General features: G+C 40.5%; 2 protein-coding genes across 4 annotated transcripts in view; one reads left to right on the top strand and one right to left on the bottom strand.

Moving 5' to 3' along the window:
• The window catches only part of SNAP23 (synaptosome associated protein 23), a 42,899-nt gene extending 26,918 nt beyond the window's left edge, over nt 1-15,981 (bottom strand). The window contains exon 1 of one of the 3 annotated variants that reach the window (XM_032343438.1): nt 15,889-15,981. The gene's annotated coding sequence lies outside the window, so the exon portion shown is untranslated. Of the gene's footprint in view, nt 1-13,917; nt 14,033-15,876 lie in introns of those variants that run through there. The other 2 variants (XM_032343439.1, XM_032343437.1) reach the window with 2 other exon arrangements.
• A 1,100-nt stretch (nt 15,982-17,081) lies between these two features.
• The window catches only part of ZNF106 (zinc finger protein 106), a 69,691-nt gene continuing 60,318 nt past the window's right edge, over nt 17,082-26,454 (top strand). The window contains exon 1 of the mRNA XM_032343436.1: nt 17,082-17,250. The gene's annotated coding sequence lies outside the window, so the exon portion shown is untranslated. The remainder of the gene's footprint in view (nt 17,251-26,454) is intronic.

The following is a 26,454-nucleotide window of genomic DNA, read 5'->3' as shown; positions in this document are numbered from 1 at the left end:
ATCATGCTACTTTCTCAACTTTTTTCTTATGCAAGAATTCAACATATAGGACAGTTCTTTAAAATGGCAAGTAACTGGGGTGCCGAGGTGGCTCAGTGGGTTAAGCCTCTGCCTGCTTTGGTCATGATCTCAGGGTCCTGGGATTGAGCCCTGCGTCGGGCTATCTGTTCAGCAGGGAGCCTGCTTCTCCCCTCCCTCTGCCTGCTGCTCTGCCTACTTGTGATCTCTCTCTCTCTCTTTGTCCAATAAATAAATAAAATCTTTTAAATAAACGAACAAACAAGCAAATAAATAAAAGGGCAAGTAACATTTTAGGGACACCTGAGTGGCTCAGTCAGTTAAGTGGTGGCCTTAGGCTCAGGTCATGATCCCAGAGTCCTGGGATCGAGTCCCACATCAGGCTCCCTGATCAGCTGGGAGCCTGCTTCTCCCTCTCCCTCTGCTACTACTCCCTCTGCTTGTGCTCTTGCGCTCTCTCTGTCAAATAAATAAATAAAAATCTTTTTTAAAAAGTCATGTAACTTTTTAATAGTCATTACTCACCATTTTGTAAGTCTAGATAGTGAGTAAAGGTCTGAGAAGAATCACAGTAACAATTACAAGTTAACACTTACGAAACACTATACATGCACAAAGCACTTTTTTTTTTTTTTTTTAAGATTTTGTTTATTTCTTTGAGAGAGAGAGTGTGTGAGCACAGGGATGGGGATGGGGTGGGGAGCAGATGGAGATGGAGAGAATCTTAAGCAGGCTTCACACCCACACAGAGTCCAAAGCAGGGCTCGATCTCACAACCCTGAGATAATGACCTGAACTAAAATCAAGAGTTGGACACTTAAGCAACTGAGTCACCCAGGCACCCCCATGCAAGACACTTTTCTAAGAAATTAAAAAATACACATGCACACACACACACACACACACACACACACATTCATTTAAACCTTAAAACACTCTTAGTCTATACAGCTGCTATAACAAAAAAATATAGAGTTGGTAGTTTATTAACAACAGAAATGTATTTGTTACAGTTCTGGAGGCAGAAGTCTGGTGCCTGCATTGGTCACGTTGTCATCATGGCCCTCTTTCTGGTACAAAACTGATGCCTTATATGGTGGAAGGGACTAGGGAGTTCTCACCCCCCTTTTAAAATTTTATTTATTTATTGGACAGACAGTGAGTGAGAGAGGGAGCATAAGCACCAGGGGGGTGGGAGAGGGAGAAGCAGGCTCCCCACTGAGCAATAAGCCCGATGTGGGGTGGGATCATGACCTGAGCCAAATGCAGACCCTTACCTGACTGAGACACCCAGGGGCCCCTGGAGCCTGTTTTATAAGGCCCTAACTCCATCCATGAGGACTCCACCTTCAGGGTTTAAGCACCTTCCAAAGGTTCCACTTAATACCATCACACCAGGAATTAGGATTTCAAGAAACATTCAGACCATAGCAAATACTATTTAATTCCACATTTTACAGATGTAGGAACTAAGGAACAGTGAGGTTAAGCAACTTTTGCAAGGTCATATAGTAGAGCCAGGTTCCAGTGTAGGTAGACCGATACAGAGTATGTGCTTTCAATCACTATTACACACATTAAAAAGAGAAGAACAGAGAGACACAATATCAAGTCATTCAAATGCGTAGCAGTTTTGCCAAGAAAAGTATATATATGAAGTCCTTGCCTTCCCCTTTTCAAGTAGCAAGTCTAACTCCAGTTAGAGTTAGAACAGTGGTTCCCAGTCTTGGCTACACATAATCACCTGGAGGCCCAAGCTGCACCCCAGACTAATTAAATAAAAAACTATGGGGGTTAGTGCCAGTTGATTTTAAACATTCCCAGATGACTCCAATGAGCAGCCAATGTCGAAAACCACTGTTTTAGGTGAAAGTTGTTTTGTTTTGTTTTTTTAATGTATAGCCAGGTACTAACGGATGATATCCTATCCCTGTTATAATTCTGGTACCTAATGGAGGAAAAACATACCATTTAACAATGCAGGACAAGAACTTAGGCTTCAACAGATTAAGCATTGAATTACATGTCACCCAGCAATTACATTCCTATGTACATTAGAGACAAATGAAAACACATGTCCACATAAAAACCTGTACACAAATGTTTAAAGCAGCATTATTGCTAACAACCAAAAAGCAGAAAACACCCAAACGCCCAAATGCCCAAATGTCCATACAATGGATTATCATTCAGCCATAAAAGGGAATGTTACATGCTACAACATGTATGAGGCTAGAAAGCATTAATCTAATTAAACTGGATACAAAAGACCTCATACTGTATGTCATTTATTGGAAATGTCCAGAATAGGTAAACCCTATTTAAAAGTAGATTAGTGATTGCCAGAGGATGGGGGAAAGGCAGAACAGGACTGCTGACCAACAGATATAGGGTTTGTTTTGGAGGTGATGGAAATGTTCTGGAATCAGTAGTCATGGTTGCAGAGCATTATGAATATACCAAGAGCCACTAAGTTGTATACTGTAATGGCAAACTTTACATTATGCGAATTATGTCTCAATTTCTAAAAATGGAAAAAATGACTTAAGGATGGAGAAAGAATATTTGAAAAGAGAGAACAGTTAAGGAAAAGAAAACAGTATGAGTAAGAATGAAAAGGAAGATAAAAGGAAAACATTAATTTTGTAGGTTTTCTCATGCCCAACAATTTTCTGCAACAAAATCCCATTTAGTTAAAATAAATGATAGTAGCTATAGAGTACGCACCACTGAAATGTCCCTTCTTCTTGAAAAAGAAAAATGGAGGGCGCCTGGGTGGCTCAGTGGGTTAAAGCCTCTGCCTTCGGCTCAGGTCATGATCCCAGGGTCCTGGGATCGAGCCCTGCATCGGGCTCTCTGCTCAGCAGGGAGACTGCTTCCTCCTCTCTCTCTCTGCCTGTCTCTCTGCCTACTTGTGATCTCTCTCTCTCTGTGAAATAAATAAAATCTTAAAAAAAAAAAAAAGAAAAAGAAAAATGGTGGTTGGAAAACAGGACAGAACAACCATATTAATACACCTGATGTGTGATCCAAAGGGGCACATGCACCCGAATGTTCATAGCAGCAATGTCCACAATAGCCAAACTATGGAAAGAGCCTAGATGACCATCAACAGATGAATGGATAAAGAAGATGTGGTGTGTACACACACACACACGCACATACGCACAATGGAATACTATGCAGCCATTAAAAACACATCATCTTGGGATACCTGGGTGGCTCAGTGGGTTAAAGCCTCTGCCTTCAGCTCAGGTCATGATCCCAGGGTCCTGGGATCGAGCCCCACGTTGGGCTCTCTGCTCCACAGGGAACCTGCTTTCTCCCCTCTCTCTGCCTGCCTCTCTGCCTACTTGTGATTTCTCTCTCTGTGTCAAATAAATAAAATATTAAAAATAAAACAAAACAAAACAAAACAAATCAAAACAAAAAAACACATCATCTTGCCATTTGCAATGATGCAGATTGAAATAGATGCTATTTTGTTAAGCAAAATAAGCCAATCAGCGAAAGACAATTATCATATGATCTACTGATATGAGGAATTTGAGAAACTAGACAGAAGATCATAGGGGAAGGGAGGGAAAAAATGAAACAGTATGAAACTAGAGAGGGAAACAAACTGTAAGAGACTCTTAATCTTAGGAAACAAACTGAGGGTTGCTGGAGGGGAGGTGGGTGGGAGGACGGGGTGGCTGGGTGATGGACACTGGGGAGGGTATGTGCTATGGCGAGTGCTGTGAATTGTGTAAGACTGATGAATCACAGACCTGTACTCCTGAAACAAATAATACATTGTATGTTAGTAAAAGAAAGAAAGAAAAAAAGGAAAGAAAAAAAATACACGTGATGTACTTTTTTATTAAGATTCAAGTACAGGGGTGCCTGGGTGGCTCAGTGGGTTAAAGCCTCTGCCTTCAACTTGGTTTGTGATCCTAGGGTCCTGGGATCGAGCCCCTCGTTGGGCCCTGTACTCTCTGGGGAGCCTGTTTCCTCCTCTCTGTCTGCCTCTCTGCCTACTTGTGATCTCTGTCAAATAAATAAATAAAATCTTAAAAAAAAAAAGATTCAAGCATAGTCTGTGTTTGGAATTCTAAAAACATGCCATTCCATATCTTTAAAAATGAAAGAGTCCAATTTTCTTTCTTGCAATGAGAGAAAAAAAATGTTTTTAACTGGCACTTCTGGCTATTATTAATAACTAATGCAAGAGAAACTGAAACCTAAATAAGGGAACATCAAGGTCAGATACACTAACATGTATCTGAAAATGCTGAGCTGTTTTTGGAGACTTAAAATGGTCATTATACAGGTTATACACTACTATTTTCTATCAATAAATCTTAATGCCACATTAAAAAATATGTACGGTTTAAAAACTAAATTCCAAAAATGTAAATGTCTACCCAGCTTAAATGAGATGGACTGAAAATATTTTTTAAAAATTTACAGATGATTTTTGTCTTATACAATAATGTATTTTCTAAATTTTCTTTAAAAGGACTTTTTTATTTTTTAAAGATTTTAATTCCAGTTAGCTAACATACAGTGTTATAGTAGTTTCAGGTGTACAACACAGTGATTCAATACCTCACCACGTGCTCATCACAGCAAATGCACTCCTTAATCCCCATTACCTATTTAACCCAACTCCTCACCCCACTCCCGAAATGTTATAAACATACATTGGTTGGGACGCCTGGGTGGCGCTGTCGGTTGAGCATCCAGCTCTTGGTTTCAGCTCAGGTCACGATCTCATTGGGGGTGTGATCCACCCTGCCTGCAGCTCCAGGCTCATTGGGAGATCTGCTTGAAAATGCTCTCCCTCTGCCCCTCCTGTCACTCACATGCTGGCTCTCTCTCACAAATCAATTTTGCGGGGAAGAAAAGAATTCAAAGATCAGGGGCGCCTGGGTGGCTCAGTGAGTTAAGCCGCTGCCTTCGGCTCGGGTCATGATCTCAGAGTCCTGGGATCGAGTCCCACATCGGGCTCTCTGCTCAGCAGAGAGCCTGCTTCCCTCTCTCTCTCTCTCTGGCTGCCTCTCCGTCTACTTGTGATTTCTCTCTGTCAAATTAATAAATAAAATCTTTAAAAAAAAAAAAAAAGAATTCAAAGATCAGGACTTTCAAATTTTTAAAGAAATAAATCTTATAAAAAAGAAAACCTGGGTGCCTGGGTGGTTCAGTGGGTTAAAGCCTCTGCCTTTGGCTCAGGTCATGATCCCAGGGTCCTGGGATCGAGCCCCGCATCGGGCTCTCTGCTTGGCAGGGAGCCTGCTTCTCCTCCTCCCCTCTCTCTGCCTGCCTCTCTGCCTACTTGTGATCTCTGTCAAATAAATTTTTTAAAATCTTTAAAAAGAAAAGAAAAGAAAACCCAATCACTGGTTTTATAGATAGGTTTCAGAATACTCTATAACTTCATTAACAGCAAATCTATGCAATAACTATAAGCCTTTGATAATGAAAAACTCTAACAGATAAAAAATGACTCCAAAAAATGAGCTCCAAATGACACAAGAAATAGTGCACCCAGGACATCTGTGGTTATTTCAATTCCCATTCCTATAAAATTAAAGCTTTCTTAACCACTGTTTAGGAAAGTAAAATGCTGATTTTTAAAAAACCAAAACTCTGGAGCCCCTTGGTGGCTCAGTGGGTTAAGCAACTGTCTTTCACCCACTGACTCCTGGCTCAGCAGGGTGCCTGCTTCTCCCTCTCCCTCTGCCTGCTACACCCCTTGCCTGTGCTCTCCTGCTCTCTGTCAAACAAATAAAAAAAACTTTAAAAACAAAACAAAAAAACCCCAAAACTCTCAAGAGATGATGTAATATAGACAAGAAAATTTTAAGTTATTTCTTGCTCTGGCTTTTTTCTTTTTCTTTTCTTTATTCATTTATTTTTAAAGATTTTATTTATTCATTTGACAGAGAGAGAGACACAGTGAGAGGGGGAACACAAGCAGGGGAAGTGGGAGAGGGAGGAGCAGGAAGCTCGATCCCGGGATCCTGGGATCGTGACCTGAGCTGAAGGCAGATGCTTAAGGACTGAGGCACCCAGGTGCCCCAACTCCAGCTTTCTTTCAGAAATCTAGAAGAAAATCACAGATACAGACAAAAATATATTGGTCTCAGGGGCGCCTGGGTGGCTCAGAGGGTTAAGCCTCTGCCTTAAGTCCTGGAATCAAGCCCCACATTGGGCTCTCTGCTCAGCGGGGAGCCTGCTTCCCTCCCCTCTCTCTGCCTACTTGTGCTCTCTCTCTGTGTCAAATAAATAAATAAAATCTTAAAAAAATATATATATATACACACACATATCGGTCTCAGTATTATTTATAATATTAAAAAAATGAAGCAATCTAAATATTTTAAAAAATGAAGCAATCTAAATCCCCAATGACAGGGAATTTGACTGAATAATTATGGTACAACTACATGATGCAATGTTATTCAGTCATTCAAAATTATTTTGAGGTTTTATATTCTTTTTTATTTTAATATTTTATTTATTTATTTGACAGAGAGAGAGATCACAAGTAGGCAGTGAGGCAGGCAGAGAGAGAGGAGGAAGCAAGCTCCCCACTGAGCAGAGAGCCTGATGCGGGGCTCGATCCCAGGACCCTAAGATCATGACCTGAGCCGAAGGCAGAGGCTTTAACCCACTGAGCCACCCAGGCGCCCCAAGATTTTATATTCTTCCATATTTAATTTAATTTAATTTTTTCAAAGGTTTTGTTGTTGTTGTTGTTGTTGTTGTTTTACTTATTTAACACAGAGATAGAGAATATAAGTAGGCAGAGCAGCAGGCAGAGGGAAAAGGAGAAGCACGCTCTCCACTGAGCAGGGAGCCCGATTTGGGGCTTGATCCCAGGACCCTGGGATCATGACCTGAGTCAAAGGCAGCTGCTTAACTGACTGTGCCACCCAGGCACCCCCATATTTAATTTTAATCGTATATATATATATGAATATATATAGTTTGAGATGTCAAATAGTTCTATAACAGTAATAAACAGCAATTCCCCTACCTTCTCTTGTGCCCTGAACCAATTCCTACTTCCGGGAGCCCAGAGGGAAAATTTTCAACAGTATTAGTTGTTCCAGTGTTTAACCTCAAATTCCTAAATCATACACTGATAGTGTTATTTCTTGATATTTTCTTTTTTTTTTTTTTTTAAGATTTTATTTATTTGACAGACAAAGATCACAAGTAGGCAGAGAGGCAGGCAGAGAGAGAGAAGGGGAAGCAGGCTCCCCTGGCAGGATCATGACCACAGCCAAAGGCAGAGGCTTTAACCCCTGTGCCACCCAGGAGCCCCTTGATATTTTCCAATTTTGGATATCATTCATGACCTACCTACAATGAAGACATTTAGGTCTTAAACCTTTCCATCTTCTATTTTTCTTATTTATCCTTGTATTATAGACTGGCTGGCTAATTAAATTCTTGGCTGGAAATCACAAGCAGTGAAGAAATCTGTTTAACTGTGGCTATCCCAGTCAAATACAGATGACCATAAAATCCTTCCTTCCAAGAATACTTTTATTAATCCCAGGGAACCAAGGTTCCATGGAGCATGACTTGGAAACTACTAGCCTACAGTAATCTCTGCCTGATTAATCAGTTATCTGGGAGCAGAGTTTCTGCTCAATTCTTCTCTCAGAGAACAGTCTCTGAAAATAAACCTCAGAGACCATCTAGTCCAACTTCTTTATGCTAAGGGAATAAAAAGCAGTACTTCTGGCTCTCAGGCTCTTTGCATAATACATAATCTCTTCTGAGGGAGGAGGGAGGGTGGTCCTTCCTGGAACAGACCTGATGGTAACGGAGGAGAAGGCAGTTGTTTGCAGAGGCCTGGGACCTCAGAAGGTCCCAGACCAAAACCCAACTGAAGAGGAAAACTAGAAGGTTGTCAGAAGAGAATGTGGTAACATCTAGCTATGGTGACTGCCCCCAAAGAGTTGAGAGTTCCCTTATGCTGATGGATGGTGAGTCAGCAGTCTGGCTAGCCTGAAAGCTTAGCAGAAAGAGATCCTAGTCCCAGAATACACCCCTCTTAATTCATTCCACAAACATTTTTCAAAGATCTGCTATCAGGTAAGGCAACATACTGTGATGTCAAGAAAATCACCCTCCTTTCTTTTTAAATGCGTATTTTATGATACGCTGTAGTCAGAATATGGAAAATAAAGCACTCCTCTCCACTGCCTCTAAATATATAGTTTCCAGCTTTTTTAGTTTTCTAGTTGTTTTGTGTATACAAATCCTGCCTGTCTACAAGACTAAAGTCTTCTTAGCTTAAGACTAAGACTACCCCAACAAATGTCAAGGCTGAATTGGGCTGAAAATGACTGCAGTTACTATTAATTCTCCTGTGACTAAACTTGCTACTTCTAGATTAGGTGAGATAATTTAATAAATTGTGCTGAATGAACATAATGTAGTTTTTATGAGTATGTAGTATATAGTACATAATGTAATGTCTGTCTGAGCTCAGACAGACCCCGAGTTCATCCTAGATCTGATACCCAGGCAATTTACTTAGCTTATTCAAGTCTCAGTTTCCTTGTTCATTAGGATAACAGTTCTAGGGGCGTCTGGGTGGTTCAGTGGGTTAAAGCCTCTGCCTTCAGCTCAGGTCATGATCCTGGGGTCCTGGGATCGAGCCCCACATTGGGCTCTCTGCTCAGCAGGGAGCCTGCTTCCTCCTCTCTCTGCCTGCCTCTCTGCCTACTTGTGATCTCTGTCTGTCAAATAAATAAAATCTTAAAAAAAAATAAAAAGGGTAACAGTTCTACTTCCCAATGCTGTTTCAGAAATGAATTAATGTATGTGAAGTGTTTAGCACAGTGCTCATGTTACTTATGTTCTCTATCTGTGGTATTCGAGAGGCTAATCAAGAAGTTACTAGGTGAACTTAGAATCAGAGCCAAAATACTCTGGATGGTTGGGATGGATATTTTATTCAAGCAGGGTGAGCCTTGCCAGCCATCCCCACCTCACACTTGTATATCATGTCATGCTGTATCTACGTACCTCTTTCTTAAAGACTCTAAATAGATGATACAAAGATGAATAATGGAGAATAAACAGAAAGAATAGAAGAAAGGATTACAGAGAACAAAGTAGAAATTCAGACATGGACCATCACTTATGGGGTAAAAGAACCTAGTTTTTCTTTAGGAATGTATGTTTTGCTCTTAGGTCCCATTTTTAAAAAAGATTTACTGGAGCACCTGGATGGCTCAGTGGGTTAAAGCCTCTGCCTTCAGCTCAGGTCATGATCTCAGGGTCCTGGGATTGAGCCCTGCATGAGGCTCTCTGCTCAGCAGGGAGCCTGCTTCCTCCTCTCTCTCTGCCTGCCCCTCCACCTACTTGTGATCTCTGTCTGTCAAATAAATAAATAAAACATTTTTAAAAAGATTTTAAAAAAGATTTACTTATTTATTTGACAGAGAGAGAACATAAGCAGAGGGAGTATGAGTGGGAGAAGCAGACTCCCCGCTGAGCAGGGAGCCCGTGGGGGTTTGATCCCAGGACCCCAGGATCGTGACCTGAACAGAAGGCAGATGCTTAACCATCTGAGCCACCCAGGCGCCCCATGTGTGAATATTTTTAATGTTTCTTATAAAAAATGGGATCTAAGGATGCCTGTGTGGCTCAGTTCTGCCTGAGAAGGAAGGAAGGAAGGATGTTCACACACTAAATCCAGGTGCACAGTGTTCTAAAATACTCAAAATACTACGGGTTACGCCAAAAAGAGCCCCTGCTCTGGTTAGGAAATTTAATTCTTTCTAAAGGCATTCAGATGAGACCTTTATTCATATTAAGGTTAGTTTCCTCCTTTTACTTCCTCTCTTGTTTCCTTTCTACTTTCTTCTACAGGAACAATTTTAACCATTCTTATAAAGCTCAAAACTATGCAAATATAAGAAGTATACCACTGAATCGTATCTATTAAACATCTTGGTTTCAAAGAGCACTGAAGCACATGATTCAAGACAGAAAGCATACTGCTGAGAAAATAACACTAAAAATCAGGAGCCAAAAAGATCAAGATTACACTTCAGCTTTACAGAAGTACTGTTTATGACTTAATTGCTGAAGTCCAACATCTAGGTTTCAAGTCCTGCTCCACCCTGGAACTTCCACAATTCTACTCTAACTGACCAGAATATAATCCTAGGAAGGTACATCTATATATGATTATAATCAATTGTATCAACACTGTGTAAAAGAAAGGCTATGGAAAACAGAAAAGGGATGCTCTGTAAGAGTTAAGAAAGAGGCTCAAGAATGCAGCATCCATTCTCCAAGTAGGAGACATACAATCTGGCAGACTTAACTATGGTATCTGCAGAGGAAGACACCAAGTTTGAGGTAGGGACAATTAGCAAGGCTTCACCTTGCCTGTATGAAGTATTTACCCAAGTCATCCAAGTATTTTGGCTCTGACTCCAAGTTCACCTAGAAGCTTTCTGGTTAGCTTCTCAAATACTCTGATTCAAGGAATTAGATGCCAGAGATAGAGAACATTAAGCACTCACGTCCCTGGAAAAGAGTATCTCCCACACCAGGTTAAAAGAGTGGCATTCTTGGGGCACCTGGGTGGCTCAGTAGGTTAAGCTTCTGACTTCACCAAAGATCATGATCTCTGGGTCCTGGGATCAAGCCCGAGATGAGGCTCAGTCCTCAGCAAGGAGTCTGCTAGTCCCTCCACTCTGACCCTCCCCCTGCTCACGCTCTTGGTCTCTTTCTCAAATAAATAAATAAATAAATAAATAAAATCTTAAAAAAGAAGAAGAGTGACATTCTTATTTATACAAAGGGCAAAACAGCACAGTGGTTAAGTGCCCAATACCTGGAGGCATGTTTTTGAATCCTGACTATTGCTTAATTTATTTCTCTGTGCTTCAGTGTTTTTCATTAAATGAGAATATAATGGCTATCTTGAGCATTATAAGGATTGAGTTAATTCATGCTAAGCATTTAAACCTTGGCTGGTATGCAGTGCTCAGTAAAGCTATCATAATTTTTCATAATTATTAAACATCTCTTGTGATTTTGATTTGAGAATTGAAATCCAAGCATGATCAACCCTAAAAAAATTAGGATGTCAAACTATCAAAGAAGTGTCACAATGTTAGGCCTCAGTAGTCATGTCAGAATATACTATATGTGTATACAGGATGGGTAGGGTGGTTTTAAAAGGTAGAAAGAGTAAACAGGTTTTAAAGGGCTTTGTATATTTTAACCAAGAAGCTTGAACTTTATTTTAGAAGTCTCAAAATGCCATCTAAAGGTAATTTCAATCGTCAAAGCATTGTTCAAATAAATTTAAATCCAAGTTACGGATCTCACAAAAATCAAGACAGATGGGGGGATTCCAGAAAAAAATACTTATCAGTGATTTAAATATTTTATTAGCAGTACAACCCAAACTGAAATCAAAACCAAAATGTCTGTGCATTTAAATGACTGCAAATGAAACACCACCTCCACCACCAATATTACAAAATGAACAGTACATGCTGTTTCCTGGCTCTACAATCCACTTCCTCTAGTTGCTGGAGGCACTGGATCCATCTGTTTCAAGTCTCCATTCACCACAACAAAGAAAAAGATCAGTTCCTTGTCATCTAGTCCTAGCTCAATCTACAACCCTAGAAACAAAATATAGCACTAGAATCAAAAAGTTCAGCACTCTTGAATGCAAGCAACATCATGTACTATAAATGCTAGAATATGGGTAACACTGAGTACAAACACAACTAAAAAACAATCTTTCAGAATGTTTTAAGACATGGCACCTAAACTCAGAAGAAAATAAAAGGCAGCTGATTTCACAAAAATGTCAAAGAGCAAACATCCTCTTTTTCCCTTTTGCTACTCTAATCTACTTTCATCTGGTGAAACCAGATAAGTGTGCTAGAATTGTGTCACAACAATGAATGCCATCACTGAGTTAACAGAATTTTGAAGTCCACTGGACACGTCACTTTATTTTAAAAATGAGGTTAGTTTCAAGGAAGTATTTTCCAGAGTGCAGAACATGAACACAAGACGATTTCAGCTGTTATGTAAGCAACAGTTATGTACTGAAGTTATATATTTATTATAATGTGTACTAGAAAAAGGTATACATAAAAACCATGATTTCACAAATTATTACTTTGGAAAAGAGTAGTGTTGAAAACAAGTCTATTAAAAACATGAAATAAAATAACACAGGTGATCTTCCAAAAGGCAAAATTTATGATGGTGGTATGGTTCATGAGGAGTGAAATGTCCCATGAACAACAAGGTCTGTTTTTGTTTTGTTTTTTGCTTCCTTCTTGGTTCAAGGTTGTGTTCTGAATGATTAGAAATGATGTGACCTTTAGTTAAGTGATCCTATTACTATGCTTAAGCTCATTTAGAGTAAAAGAAGCAAATACCAAGATGCATACAGAAACGCTACTGTTTTACAGGAAAGAGTACCATACTCTGAAGAATATAATAGCACAATAAGACTTTGCTATCTTGGAACTGGAATAACAGGAATTTTCTAGTACATATTCACATACCACAAGCACCTAAAAAAAAAAAACAACCAAAACAAACAAACAAAAAACCCCAAAAGGCGAAGAATGCGATAAATATCTGAGCTGTAAGCTGTTACATGATCATTCTATTTATTTTCACATTTACTGTCAAAGGAGCATGGTAATGTGAGCAGAGATGTTTCTCCTAATATTTCCTAATATTTATATGAATGTGTTCTTTCTCATTACCTCTTGCCAAAGGAATGAATGACAACTGACCATTAGAATACCTTAAACATCAACTGCCTTAAACCAACTGTGGAAGAAACATTAATTTTTTAAAAATCTTACTATGAAAATGTTCAAATTTAGATCTCAATGTATTCTAGGTAATGATGTGCTATGAATTTCAAGTGTGGTTTTCCAAGCTAAGCAAGAACGCTAGAGAATCATTTCTATTTGGTCTTATCTGCCGTATTTTCTACTAGCATATCTGAATGCCAGTCTTAAGGGCATAGAGGCAGAGGGAGTAGTATTCCTCTCAGTTCTTGAAATATCTGCTACTGTGAAGCTACGTTATTTTCACATGACCGAGGGAACGCTGTCAGAAGCTGCCAGTATCCAAACACCCCCTCTCCAATAGTCTCCCTACTTCCTAAAGATGACTAGCAAAAGGCAAAATAATACTCCCTTTTCATCTCCTTTTCCCAACTCTGATGTCTTTCGGTTTCCTCTAACCTCATCTACCTTTCCTAACATTGTGGTGACTAATGATGGAAAAAAAAGGATGAGATGAAACAGCACTTTACAGTACTTACTCTCCACCGCCCCCCGCCCCCAAGCCGTCTCCCGCAACCAACTGCAGCCCTGAATTGTAAAAGTCGGTGTTTCACGGATCCTTTGTGCGCCTACAGTAAAGCCACGGCATTAAGGATGGACTTTCCTAGAGAGCATGTACTCTCCAATGACACGAACCTCAGACACCTTCAAACACCTAGTTCAGAGTTATCTGATCGCTGTGGTCACCATACAGTCAATTAATTCCGATCATAGCAACACGGTAGGGGTGGGGAAGGTTTTGAGGAGTGGTCCAACGAACCATGATCCCGCCACCCTTCCTCTTCTTGGTTGTGAGGAGGAGTTCAACGAACCACACCATCCCGCCACCCTTCCTCCGCCGGCCCCACTGTAGTTTCTCGGCGGCTAGCGTCCTTGCTCTGGGCCCGGCCTGCCCAGTCCGGGCCAGAGCACCGCCACTCCTCCCCTTAATCCCGACCCCACCAAGTTTTAAACCGTCATGATAATACTCTTTCTTCTTGGGACCTGATCCCAATCTTCAACCAGGCTACCTCTCTCAACCCCACTCCTGAAGGCTCACCAAGCAGTTCCGGCCACTCCTCTCGATCCCCAGCCGCTCGGACACCCCCCACACTGGACCTGGAGCTGAGTCCTCCCAGCGCCTGCGCGCGCCGGACCCGCGCGCCTGCGCACTTCCCCCGCAGCGCGAGCGCGGACACACCCCTGGAGCTGGAGCCAATCACGGTCTGAGGGGTTTAAATCTCCCTGCCACGCAGGCGGAGAGTCTGGGGACTACCCGTTAACCGGAAAATTCGAATGTCTCCCAAAGGTGGGAAGTATTTATGCAACAAACATTTGTCAAGGGCAAGCCGTTTGGTAGATGATCGATGAAGAAAAGAAGGAGAAAAGAATGCCTTCCCTGCCCTCTAGGGTCTTTCCATCTGTCTAGATTGGAAAACGATATGTAAACAAATTATAGTGGGTGGAATACAGTGCGTAGTGTTGGAAAGTCCGAGGCCGAGTTGGCGCACAATGAAAACAGCGCCTTATTCTTCGGGATGTCTGGAAGGGTTCCCAAAGGAAGTGACTTTTCAATCAGGAAGGCTAAGTAGGAGTTCTGCCAGAAGCCTGAGTTGGAGAGAAATAATTTTCCAGCCTGCGGGAACGGCGTATGCCATTAAGAACATAGCACCTTTGGTAGATTCCTTGTACTTCATCCTGGTTAGAGGCTTATAGCTCATCGTCTATCTCTGGGTGAAGTGGGGAATAAGCTTTAAATAGTCAGCAATGGGCCAAATCTTGGAAGGGTGGACTAGTGAGCCTGCGCTTTGTGCTATGAACACAGAGAGCCGTTGAAGGGCTTTAAACAGGTCCAGGACCTCTTCCAGGCACCTCTAAGAATACATCACAATTCTGGAAATTTAGATAAATAAATAAATAGTATTTCAAAGGAGAAGAGGGAATGGTTTTGGAAGAGAGAGAAGATATTTCAAATATAAGAGGAAGTATGTGCCTGTAAGTTTTATGTTTAGTAACAGGAAGTTGAGTTCTCTTCTGATGACCTCAGTTTTCTCTGTGAAGTAGGAGATGAAGTCATCTGCTAATAGAAAAGGAGTTGGGAGTTTTAAGGAAGGTGGAAAAGTTTTTTAATTGTTACAGAAAGTGAAACAAGTTGACCCCAGACAAGTAGTAGGACTGTTAAGCAGTGTGAAGGTCCTGTATAAAATTGGTAAAAATGAACTCCTCAGCTTCTACCCTTCTGTGTGACTTTCTCAAGCAGCAATTACTTTGTGTGGGCAGAAGTTGTTGAGTTTATTTATGGATGGGTTACTGCCATGGTAAAATGCCATAGTTCTCAATCAAGGACATTTTTGCCTTTGAGGAACATTTGGCAATGTCTGGAGTCATTTTCATTGTCAAGTTGATGGGGATTGGGGTGGGGGATGTAAAGGCATGTAGGTGTAACATAAAGGATGTAATGTAAAGGCATGTAATGGATGTAAATGTGGGGGATACTACAGACATCTAGCGTCCGAGGATGCTTAGCAACATCCTACAATGCACAAGAGAGCATGAGAATTATCTCCAAAATTGAGGCATCTGGGTGTCTCAGTCCATTAAGCATCTAGCTCTTGATTTCGGCTCAGGTCTTGATCTCAGGGTTGTGAGATGGAGCCCCACAGTGGGCTCTGTACTGGGCGTGGAGCCTGCTTGAGATTCTCTCTCTCTCCCTCTGCCCTTCCCCACCTCTATATAAAAAAAAAAATGTATGTCCAAAGTATCAATAGTACCAAGGTTAAGAAACCCTGACCTAGAGATGCCTAGGTGGCTCAGTTGGTTGGGTATCCTACTCTTGGTTTCCACCCAGGTCATGATCTCAGGGTGGTGGTGTCAAGTATCAGACTGGGCTCTGCACTCATCTGGGAGTCTGCTTCTCTCCCTCTCCCTCTGCTGCTCCCCCTTCCCTGCTCTCTGTCTCTCAAATGAATAAATAAGTCTTAAAAGAAAAAAAAAAAAAGAAACCCTGATCTAGGAGTACCTTGATGCTCACCAATGGTTGACCTTGGTCTTCTACAAGCTTTTCCTTGGACTATGGCCCTGAGCTTATAGGGCAAAGTTGTCCTTCCATTGCATTTTTGAAGGAGAGTGGAATGAGCAGTGTAGCTCAGACCTTGAGTGTTTCAAGAAATTGTGATGTCACAAATACAGAATTGGAATAGTTCCTCAGTCCTTTAGATGAAAATCTGGACTTATATATAGATGAAGGGAGGTACTCACTTTGATTTTAGGAATTGAAGATCTTGTTAAACATAGACATTATTAGAACTTCAATAATGTAAGAGGAGTAACACTTCACACCATTATTAATCTTTTTTTAAAAAAGATTTTATTTATTTATTTGACAGACTGAGATCACAAGTAAGCAGAGAGGCAGGCAGAGAAAGGGGGGGAAGCAGGCTCCCCGACGAGCAGAGAGCCCAATGCGGGGCTGGATCCCAGGACCCTGAGATCATGACCTGAGCCGGAGGCAGAGGCTTTAACCCACTGAGCCACCCAGGCACCCCACCATTATTAATCTTAATGTAACTTGGTTTATCTGATTAACTGTAGTCACTAAAAGTAGGATCCTGGGGAATAAGTATGGACTACATTTAATAAATACATTAAGTATTAAAATACTATCATTGGTATTCATGGTTTTTTTGTGCTATGACGGGCATCCATTCATGGATAGGCACTTGACCCGTGTTATGTCATTTAATCAGACAGCAACACCCCCCCCCCCCCCGAGATACCATTATCCTAAATTTAACTGTGCAGAAACTGGGAGTTTCCAAGAAAACTTGTAATTTGCCCAAAGTCATAAATTACTAGTAGTAGCTAAGTCAATATTTGAACTCAGGTCTGTCTGTCCTCAAACTCTTGCACCTTCCATTAAACTTCAGTAAGTTTTACAAGGCAGGAATGGTTGGAAATTCAGCATAAACAATCGCACTGCATAAAGGGAATGGTGGGGATTTAGGAAGAGAGCAGAAGCAACAGGGAGGCCCAGAAAGAGCAAAAAGAATGAAAAAGGAACTAGGGAGGCTGGTTACTGGTGCGTTCAGTGTAGCAAAGTAACTTCTGCAAGCCGGCAGGCCTTTGATCTTTCTTTCTTTTCCCTGTGTCCGTTGTTCACTCTCGTGTGTTCAAATAAAGCTAGATTATTGAGAAAGGCGGACAGCTGAGGGAAAAAAAAAAAAAGGAGCGTGACGGCGGCGGTGTGCGCCTGCGCGCTGGCGGCGGCGGCGGCGGTGCCCGGCGGGGAGGGGGTCCGGAGTGGGCCGCCGGACCCAAAACTGAAGGGGACCTCGGGGAGCCCCCTCCCTGGGACCTTGGTGGCCTGATGGAGTAAGAGGGGTCGGCTGTGAGTGTGAGTATCGCGTGGCCGGGCTGCGTTGAGGCATGCCGGAACGGCGGGGTCCTGGTGGTCTGCTCCTAAGGTTTTGGGCTGCAGGACGCGGCCGGGTTTCTGCTCCTGCAGGCTGCGGCGCAGCGGCATCCCGGTACTCTCCTCTCCCAGAGCCCGCGCGGTTTACAGGCAGGCGGTGCTTCTGGCTTCGGGGTACAGATTCTCGCGGGGGCGTTCCGGCTCGGCTTCTAGCCCCAGCAGGAAACGCGCCTGCAAGAACCTTGACCTTTAGGGGAGGCCGCTGACCTCTTTCGGCCCCCGATTCCGCAGGGATCTCGTAGACCCAGGTGCTTAAAGGCCTACGGTCACAGGCCAGGGGCACCTTTCGACCTCTTGTGACTGACAGGCTCCGTTCTTTTGCCTCCTTCCGTCTCCTCTCCCGGTGGGATGCGTCTTAATAATAGCTACTAATTATGGAGCGTTCACTACGTGTCAGTTTAATATTGAGTCCGAATCTCGGTGCATAATTATGGGGGAGGAAATGCTTTGCACCCCACTCCCCGTTGAGTCTGCTCAATTTAATCATCCTTGAGAGTTAGAGTAAACCATTTTATTGGGAAGTTTGAGATTTCCATGCCATTCTAGTTCAGGGAAGTTCTCTTACCTGACATATAGATGCTTTATCCACCACAATGGTTTATATCGAATTTACTCAAGCCGAAATAACTTTTTTTTAAAACAGTAAGAGCCCAATACTATTCTAAACCCCATGGGAAATCTTAAAATTTGTCTAAATCCCTGTTCTCCAGTTCGGTTGTGAATGAAACAATGGAAGATAATACTTAGCTTCAGTTAGGATGTATTTAGCACCTACTGCATAAGTGCCAGATACACTCAGGTTTGTCACAAAAATTGATGAGATACTGTAATGGAAAGTGGCTTTTTGAAGCATATTTCAGATTAGGTCATTAAAAGTTTGATGGTAATTTGCTCAAGCTAACCTAGCTAAAGTAAGTGGTGAAATTCACATATGCCAAGGCTCATCATTTTCCCGTTACACCAAGTTAAGTATCTAAGCATTTTTGAGAAGCAACTACATTACAGTTTTAGTTTCTAGAGTTAACTCCTGAGTCTAGAAAATGGTAGGCACCTTTAAAGATACTAGAACTTCAGAAGAGAACTTCAGCGTGGCTTGGAAGGTGGTAAGAGGGTGTGATGGAATCTGATCAAGTTATTTCAGAACCAATTACTTTGATTAAAAGGATGATATTTAAAAAGGAAGAACTGCAAATGGTAATATTTTAATCTGGGTTGGAGCACAGCACATGTAATGTACTATAGAAGAGGCTTCTGTACAAAGAAAGCAAGGAATAATGGTAGATGCTAGCTGATTTCGTTCTGGGACCAGGAATGGCTCTGTGAGAAATATGCATATTGTGTAATATGTAATTTGAATATTTTAGTGGGAAGTTTAGGATTGATAACGTGTATCCATTGAATAAGAACATGTAGGCAGACAAGTTGCATAGAAATACTCCAATTGTACATTAACCATGCTAAATCTCTAATTGAAACTTTACAGTCGGTGGGGTTTTTCTTTCCTCTTAGAATCTTATCTGAAAGAGACTATGGAGAAATGAGAGTTCCTAGGTGTTGATCAGTGGATGACTGGTTAAATCAATTTTGCATTTGTTAGAACGAACCAGTCCTCTGTGTGCTAATACTGAGCAATAACCAGGATATATCAAGTGAAAAAAAAGTGCAAAAGAGGTTTTATATTCCGCAACCATTTGTGTGTGTGTTTTTTATAAAGTTTATGTATTTGCATATGTATTTATAGAATATAACTGCAAGTATATTTAAGAAACTGTTAACAGTGATTAGAGGTGCACGTGGCTGGGAAACAGGAATGGGAAGGGAATAATTTTCTGTATTTAAGATGTGTGTGTGTGTGTGTGTGTGTCTGCACACCAGCACAAAAAAGGTGGTTTTATTAAAGCACAAGGACAGGACCTGTGGGTAGAAAGAGTTGCCCTAGGGTCATCAGGCCCATCATATACTTTCAAGGTGGGAGGGTGTTAGGGACAGTGTAAGCCTCCTAGCTATTTTGGAAACAAGGTTTCCAGGATCCTGAGGGGGCTAGCTATTGTTAGGAAAAGTCTTATGTTACTCTTTAGTAAAAACTCAGTTATGAGACCCTTTAGGTGTATATGTGTGGGGGATGATTGCCAGCTTGTATGTGGGGGGTAGAAAAATGAAGTTTCCAGAGGAATTATTATATGTTAAAGTAGACTTACAGGGTGGGCTAAAATTGCCTTTTGCCCTTAACAAAGTGTAAACATTGACGCAGCTGAGTTCCTAGAGGAAGGTCACTCTGCCTGTTTCAAGGATAGTAGTCATGGGCTGTAGATGGTAAGGAAATTTAATAATTTTTTCTTATGCCTTTGTTTCCCACATCATGTTTTTAAGAAATTTTTAATGAAATTTAAAAATATCCAGAAAAGTAGAGAAAATACTATAATGAATCTGTGCAAATTGATCATTTTAAAATCTGTTGTTACATTGCTGTATTTGCTTTTATTCCTGAAATCTCTAAACACTTTAATACATGTCTCTAAGAAAAAGAACATTTTCCTGCATAACCCAGTAGCACAATCATACTGAACAACTAATTTTTGTATATTATGTAATGCCCAATCTTTATTAAAATTTCCCCAAATTGGAGGCACTTGGTTGACTCAGAGGAACATGCAATTCTTTTTTTTTTTTTTTTAAAGATTTTATTTATTTATTTGACAGAGATCACAAGTAGGCAGAGAACAGGCAGAGAGAGGGGGAAGCAGGCTCCCCACTGAGCAGAGAGCCCGATATGGAGCCCGATATGGGGCTCGATCCCAGGACCCTGAGACCATGACCTGAGCCGAAGGCAGAGGCTTAACCCACTGAGCCACCCAGGCGCCCCGGAATGTGCAATTCTTGATCTTGGGGATTGTAAGTTGGAGCCCCATGTTGGGTATAGAGATTACAAAAAAACACACTTAAAAAATGTCCCCAAATTGTCCTTTTTTCTCCCCACTGTTTTTGATCCTGTTTCCAATCAAAGTCTGTGCATTGCATTTGGCTATTACATCTCTTGAAATATTTTTAAATCTAGAACGGTTGCCTTTTTTCTTTCTCCCTTTCTCTTTTTTTGTCATGACTTGTTGAAGAGACTTGGTCAATTATCTGGATTTATCTGACTGATTCCTAGTGGTTTACTTAGCTGGTTACTGCAAACTGGAAGGTACAGGTAAATGCTTGATTGGATTCAGATTAAACATTTTGGGGATGATATCATACACTATGCTGTGTAGTTTTTCTGTTAATGGTGCTGAGATTGATTAGTGGGTTCAGATGGTAAATCTGAGTTCTCCATTATAAAATTGTATTATTTCACCCCTTGGAAACCAGCTGTAAGTCTTTTGTATATTTAAGATTTAAAACTATTTTTAATGTTTTGAATATGTTACCTATTCAAAATATAAATAATTACCTTTAAAAAGACAAAGCTTGGGGTGCCTGGGTGCCTCAGATGGTTAAGCATCTGCCTTTGGCTCAGATAATGATCTCTAACTCCTGGGATTGAGCCCCAAGTTGGGCTCCTGGCTCAGCAGGGAGTCTGCTTCTCCCTCTCCTTCTGTCTCTTCCCCTGCTTGTGCTCTCTTTCTCTCTAATAGATAAAATCTTTAAAAAAAAAAAAAAAAGAGCTTACTGGAAGAAATCGCTGCTGCTCATTTTTTATTATTTTATTTTTAAAGATTTTGTCTAGGGATGCCTGGGTGGCTCATTTGGTTAGGCGACTGCCTTTGGCTTAGGTCTTGATCCTAGGGTCCTGGGATCAAGTCCCGCATCAGGTTCCTTGCTAAGTAGGGAGCATGTTTCTCCCTCTGCCTGCTCCTCCCCCTGCTTTTTCTTCCTCTTGCTCTCTCTCTCTCTGACAAATAAATAAAATCTTTAAAAAAAAAAAAATAAAGATTTTATTTATTTATTTATTTAGAGCATGAGCAAGGGAGGGGCAGAGAGAGAGAGAATCTACAGCAGACTCTGTGCTGAGTGCAAGGTGGGGCTCCATCCCACAACCCTGATATCATGACCTGAGCTGAAATCAAGAGTCAGTTGCTTAACCAACTGAGCTACCCAGGCTGTTCATGCTGTACCTTTTTTTTTTTTTTTAAAGAGAGAGAGAGAGAGAGAGCATGGGGTTGGGGAGGAAGAGGCAGAGGAAGAGGGAGTGAGAGGATGTTAAGCACCCTCTGTGCTCAGTGCAGACCCCTACATGGGGCTTGATCTCAGAACCCTGAATGCATAACAAACACATAATAGACTGGACCACTCAGGTGCCCCATGCTGCTGCATTTTTTTTTAAAAAGTATTCTTTTTGTCTCGAGTGTTTGTTTGTTTGTTTTTTTAAGATTTTATTTATTTGAGAGAGAGAGAAAGTGAGCAAGAGAGCCCAAGCAGGGGGAGCAGCAGAGGGAGAGAGAAAAGCAGGCTCCCTGCTGAGCAGGGGGCCCGTCATGGGTCTAGATCCCAGGACCTGAACTGAAGGCAGACCCTTAACTCATTGAGCCACCCAGGTGCCCCAGGCTGCTGCTTATTTAAACTGAATCCCTGATATGTAGGTGGTAGTATCTCATTTTATACTACTTCCAAGTGGTATAATCTACTTCCAAGGTCATACTTTTCCACCATCTTTTGTAAACTGGTATATAAATGTAAAATTGTTATTACTCCCACTAGTTATGTTACTGGTCCCTTCTCTCTTTTTCAGCAGGTAATCAGTATCTAATGATATTAGACATTTAGGAATATCAGTAAATGATTTAGATCTCTGTAATGTGATAGTCTATAATGAGCCATTTTGAAAGTTCAAAGTATGTGTACAAGTCAAAACTCTTGATGTTTTCTGGAGTTCCAAAAAAAGTTCTATATGTGGAAGCGTTATGCAGTCTTGGTTCTTGTGCCTAAAGTCTTTGATGTTTAAAAAAATATTATGAGTAAAAGAAAATTAAAAAAAAATTAAAACTATATGTGTATTATTGTTTAATTTTTTGAAAAGTACAAAAGAGTCTCTAATGAAAGTCTGCACACCCTCCCTTTTTTCCCAGAGGCAATAACTTACAGTTCTTTGGGTATTCCATTATAGATACTCTGTATGTTTATGTATATGCCACTAGGATGAATTTTGACCTTCTTATATAGAAGTATCTTAGTAGCATAACCTAAAATAATACTACTGAGAGTTATACTCCAGTTTTTATTGTTTATATTCCAAATGTCTTTGCTAACTTGTGTTCATTCATTCAACAGTATTGAGTACTTATTCTATACTAGATGGTGTGGCAAGTCATAGCAATAAAATGATGAACAAAACAGGCATTTCTGCTAGCTGTCAAGGAGCTTATCCTCTATTGGGAGAGGCAGTCATTAAGCAAATCATTATATTTATGACTCTAGCAAAGATTTAGTGCCAGACACTTTATGTGGATTTTTAAATTTATTTCTCATAACAACTCTATGACATTAATACTACTAATATTTTTATTTCATGAATGCACAGAAAGATTAAATTACTTGGTCAAGATCACACAGAACTAGTAAGTGATAGAGCCAGGTTTCAAGCACAAGCAGTCTGGCTGTAGAGATCTTACTGTCTTCCTTTATCCTAATGCAGTGTTTTTTAATGAGTTTGAGATCATCTGCTGAGGAGGTTTGGAAATTTTGGGGGGTGTTTTTTTTTGGTTTCAGAATCATTGAGAGGAAGACACTGACTTTAGTGGATGGAGATCAGGGATGTTGGACAGCTGCAATGTAAAGGACATCCCTAACCTATATGATAAAAATTATTACACATTTTGCATCACTTTCAAATGTTTCAGAAGATGTTCATGTAGGTGAAAAATCTGGTTATGATCGTATGACCTAGATCCAATTTGTTTTACACATAAACTCCATTTTTTTGTGTGTGCCTAAATCATAGTTACTGTGTAAATCAAGTGATTGTGCTTTCTTTATTTTAGAAAGTTTACAAAGAGTTGGCCCCTATTTTCAAAAATCATATCACAGCATTGCTATTCCTGGTATTTGCATCAACAATAGAACATGTCTACATCAGTCTGTATTTGTAGTTGTCACATTCATAGTCTTACATCATCTAATCTAGTCATGTCCAGGCATTTACATGTTGAAATTATTTTATGATAAACTACTTTTTTGTAATAGTTAGCACATTATATGGATATTTTAAATTTTACTTGTGTAAGTAAATTACAGTAGCTCTAAATTTCATTTCCTGTTTTTAAAGATTTTTATTTGAGAGCATGCACTTGTGTGAGAGAGTGCACACTCTGGTTGGGGGGAGGGAGAGAGGGAGAAGCAGACTTCCCCCCTAATAGGGAGCCAAATGTGTGACTCAGTCTCAAGATCCTGGGATCATGGCCTGAGTGAAGGCAGACACTTGACCAACTGAGCTGCCCAGGCGCCCTGAATTTCATTTCCTTAAGAATGGGAGGTACTACAAAATATTTATGATAAAAGAAGGTATATATATATATCTTGAAAGAAAAATTGTGTAGTGACAATTGAGGAGGCTGGTTGATGAGCACAGTGGGGAGTATTATATTAATTCCTCATATTTATGAAAGAATGAAAATTCCCATAATGTTTTAGAAAAAAGAAGGGTATTGGGTCTGATATGGTTGAGAACTGCTGCTCTACTCCCTGCCTCAGAAATAGTCACACTTGTGATAAGTGGTATGAAGAAAGTACAGGATTTTAGGAAAGAAGTCTATACAAGGGAATATGGCCTAATCTGAGAGATCAGAGAGTGCTTCCCCAGGCAATTAACATTTAGACTGAGATTTGAAGTATGAGTAGTTAATAAGATGGAAAGGAATAAAAACATTCCAGGGAGAGGGGCAAACATATGAAAAGGGAGGGAACATGGTAGATGGAAAGAACTGGAAATACCATTTCGTCTGGTGTATGGAGATCTGGGGGAAGGTAGCTCAAACCTAGTACTTATTAGCAAGGATGCTATCAAGGGGGCTTTTAAAAGTATTTTGATTTTTATCTTAAATAATTGAATGTAAATAATTGAAGGGTTTTTAAAAGTCAGGGGATGAGGCATAAAACATGAGTGTGTGGGCTTGTTTTTTTCAGAGTATGGTTGAGGGAATCATAGAAGTGTATGTTTAGGTGGAGGTGAAATTGAAGTAGACTTGAATGTTGAGTCATTTAATGAAAGATAACTGCAATTTAAGAATCACCCTAGACCCTAGCCAACTTTGTTACTAAACCTAGGGCCTCCTACTCCATCACAGGATCGAGACGTAAGTCTTTTTTGATCAGCCCCACCTGCTTGAATATTGCCTGGAGCCATTTAGTCAGGCTGAAGGCTTTCCAAAGTGCAAGCATAGGAGTCCAGTTCTGGTTATGACATAGTAAGCTCCTTCTGGTAGACCCTCCTGCAGATAACAGTTATTAGATCAGAAGTACGTAATACAACTAAGATCATGGGGTTACCCAGAGCAAGCAGATTCTGGAAGGGAATTAACACTTGAGGAAGAGAACATAGGCATGATTTCCTGTTTTCATGGCCCCAGTCTGTGCCACGGTTAAAATTCTGAAATAAACTTGCAGTGTTTTTGGCCTTAGCAAAAGTTAAGGCTCAAGGCAGAGATAGCTGTTGGGAAGTGAGAGGAGAATCCTGGAACATAGAGAAGCATCAAACTCTGTGAATGAACTCTACCCAAATCTTGGCAGACTGTTGAACTGTGCATGTACAGAGCAGATTCCAAGAAGATCAGCTAAGGATAAAAGAATTAAATTGTGATTTCATCTACTTAAGACACAGAGTTTGCAGTTTGAGTCAACCAATTTAAATACCTACTAAAACAAAAATAAAGTAAAAACACTCTTCAGAGGAATATAAAGAAATCCAGAGCCTCCACAACATATTTACAACATGCAGCATATATTCCAAAATTACTTATATACAAAGGATCAGGGAAATGTAACTTTGAGTTAAAAGACAGTCTACAGAGACTGACCTGAAGATACTCAAATGTTGGAATTAGTAGGAAAGTATTTGAAACTTTTGTAATTATTACTAATAAAGAAAAGGAAAGTGATGCATAGGAAAATATGTTCACAGAGAGTGAATATTAAATAATCAGGTGGATATTCTAAAGTTGAAAAATATGATACTGGAAATAAAGTGGATGGGCTAAAAGCAGAATAGAGATGACTGAGGAAAGGATCCATGAAATTAAAGATCAGTAAAAATTATTCAGTATGAAGAGCAGAAGAAGTATAAAAGGGGGAAAAGGAGTAGCATATTCTCAAGGACCTGGGGGCAGTATCAAAAAATTCAACATAAAGTAATTAAAGTCCCAGAAGGAGAGGTGAAATAATGGGAAAGAAAGAATACTTGTAAATATAATGGCTGAAAATTTCCCAAATTTAGTGAAAGGCATAAATTGACAGAATCAATAACCTCAGCAAATCCCAGTAAAGATTAAGACAAAACTATACAAACCACAGGTTTAAAACTGAAGAAACTCATGACTGGGTACTTCATAATCAAACTGTTGGAAGCCAAAAATCAAAGGAAAAATCCAGAAGAAGCCATGTTGCATACAGCAGGGTAATCATAAAGGCCATAGAGAATAGAAAATCATTAAAATGCCGAAAGAAAAATTTGACAGTCCAGAATTCCAGATTCAGTAGTATAGCCTTCAAGAATGAAAGTGAAATAACAGATAAAAGAAAACCAAGAGAATTCATAGCTAGCAGGCTTGCACTACAAGAAATGCTGAAGTTCTTCAGTCTGAAGGGAAATGATACCTGGTGGAAACTTGAATCATAAGGAAATGAAGAACATCAGAAATGGTAAATATGTGGCTAGATATTAATCTTTCCCTTTTTTCTTAAAACAACATATACAACTATTCAAATAATTTTAAAGAAGCATCTTGCGGAGATTATCACATAATGTAGATATAAAATCTATACGGTAGGGGCACCTGGGTGACTCAGTGGGTTAAGCCTCTGCCTTTGCTCAGATCATGATCTCAGGGTTCTGGGATCGAGCCCAGAATTGGGCTCTCTGCTCAGCAGGGAGCCTGCTTCCCCCCCCCCCCCTCTCTGCCTGCCTCTCTGTCTGCTTGTGACCTCTCTGTATAT

Source organism: Mustela erminea, chromosome 5 (genome assembly GCF_009829155.1).
Source record: "Mustela erminea isolate mMusErm1 chromosome 5, mMusErm1.Pri, whole genome shotgun sequence".
Lineage (NCBI taxonomy): Eukaryota > Metazoa > Chordata > Mammalia > Carnivora > Mustelidae > Mustela > Mustela erminea.
This window is presented reverse-complemented; position numbering and strand designations above follow the sequence as displayed.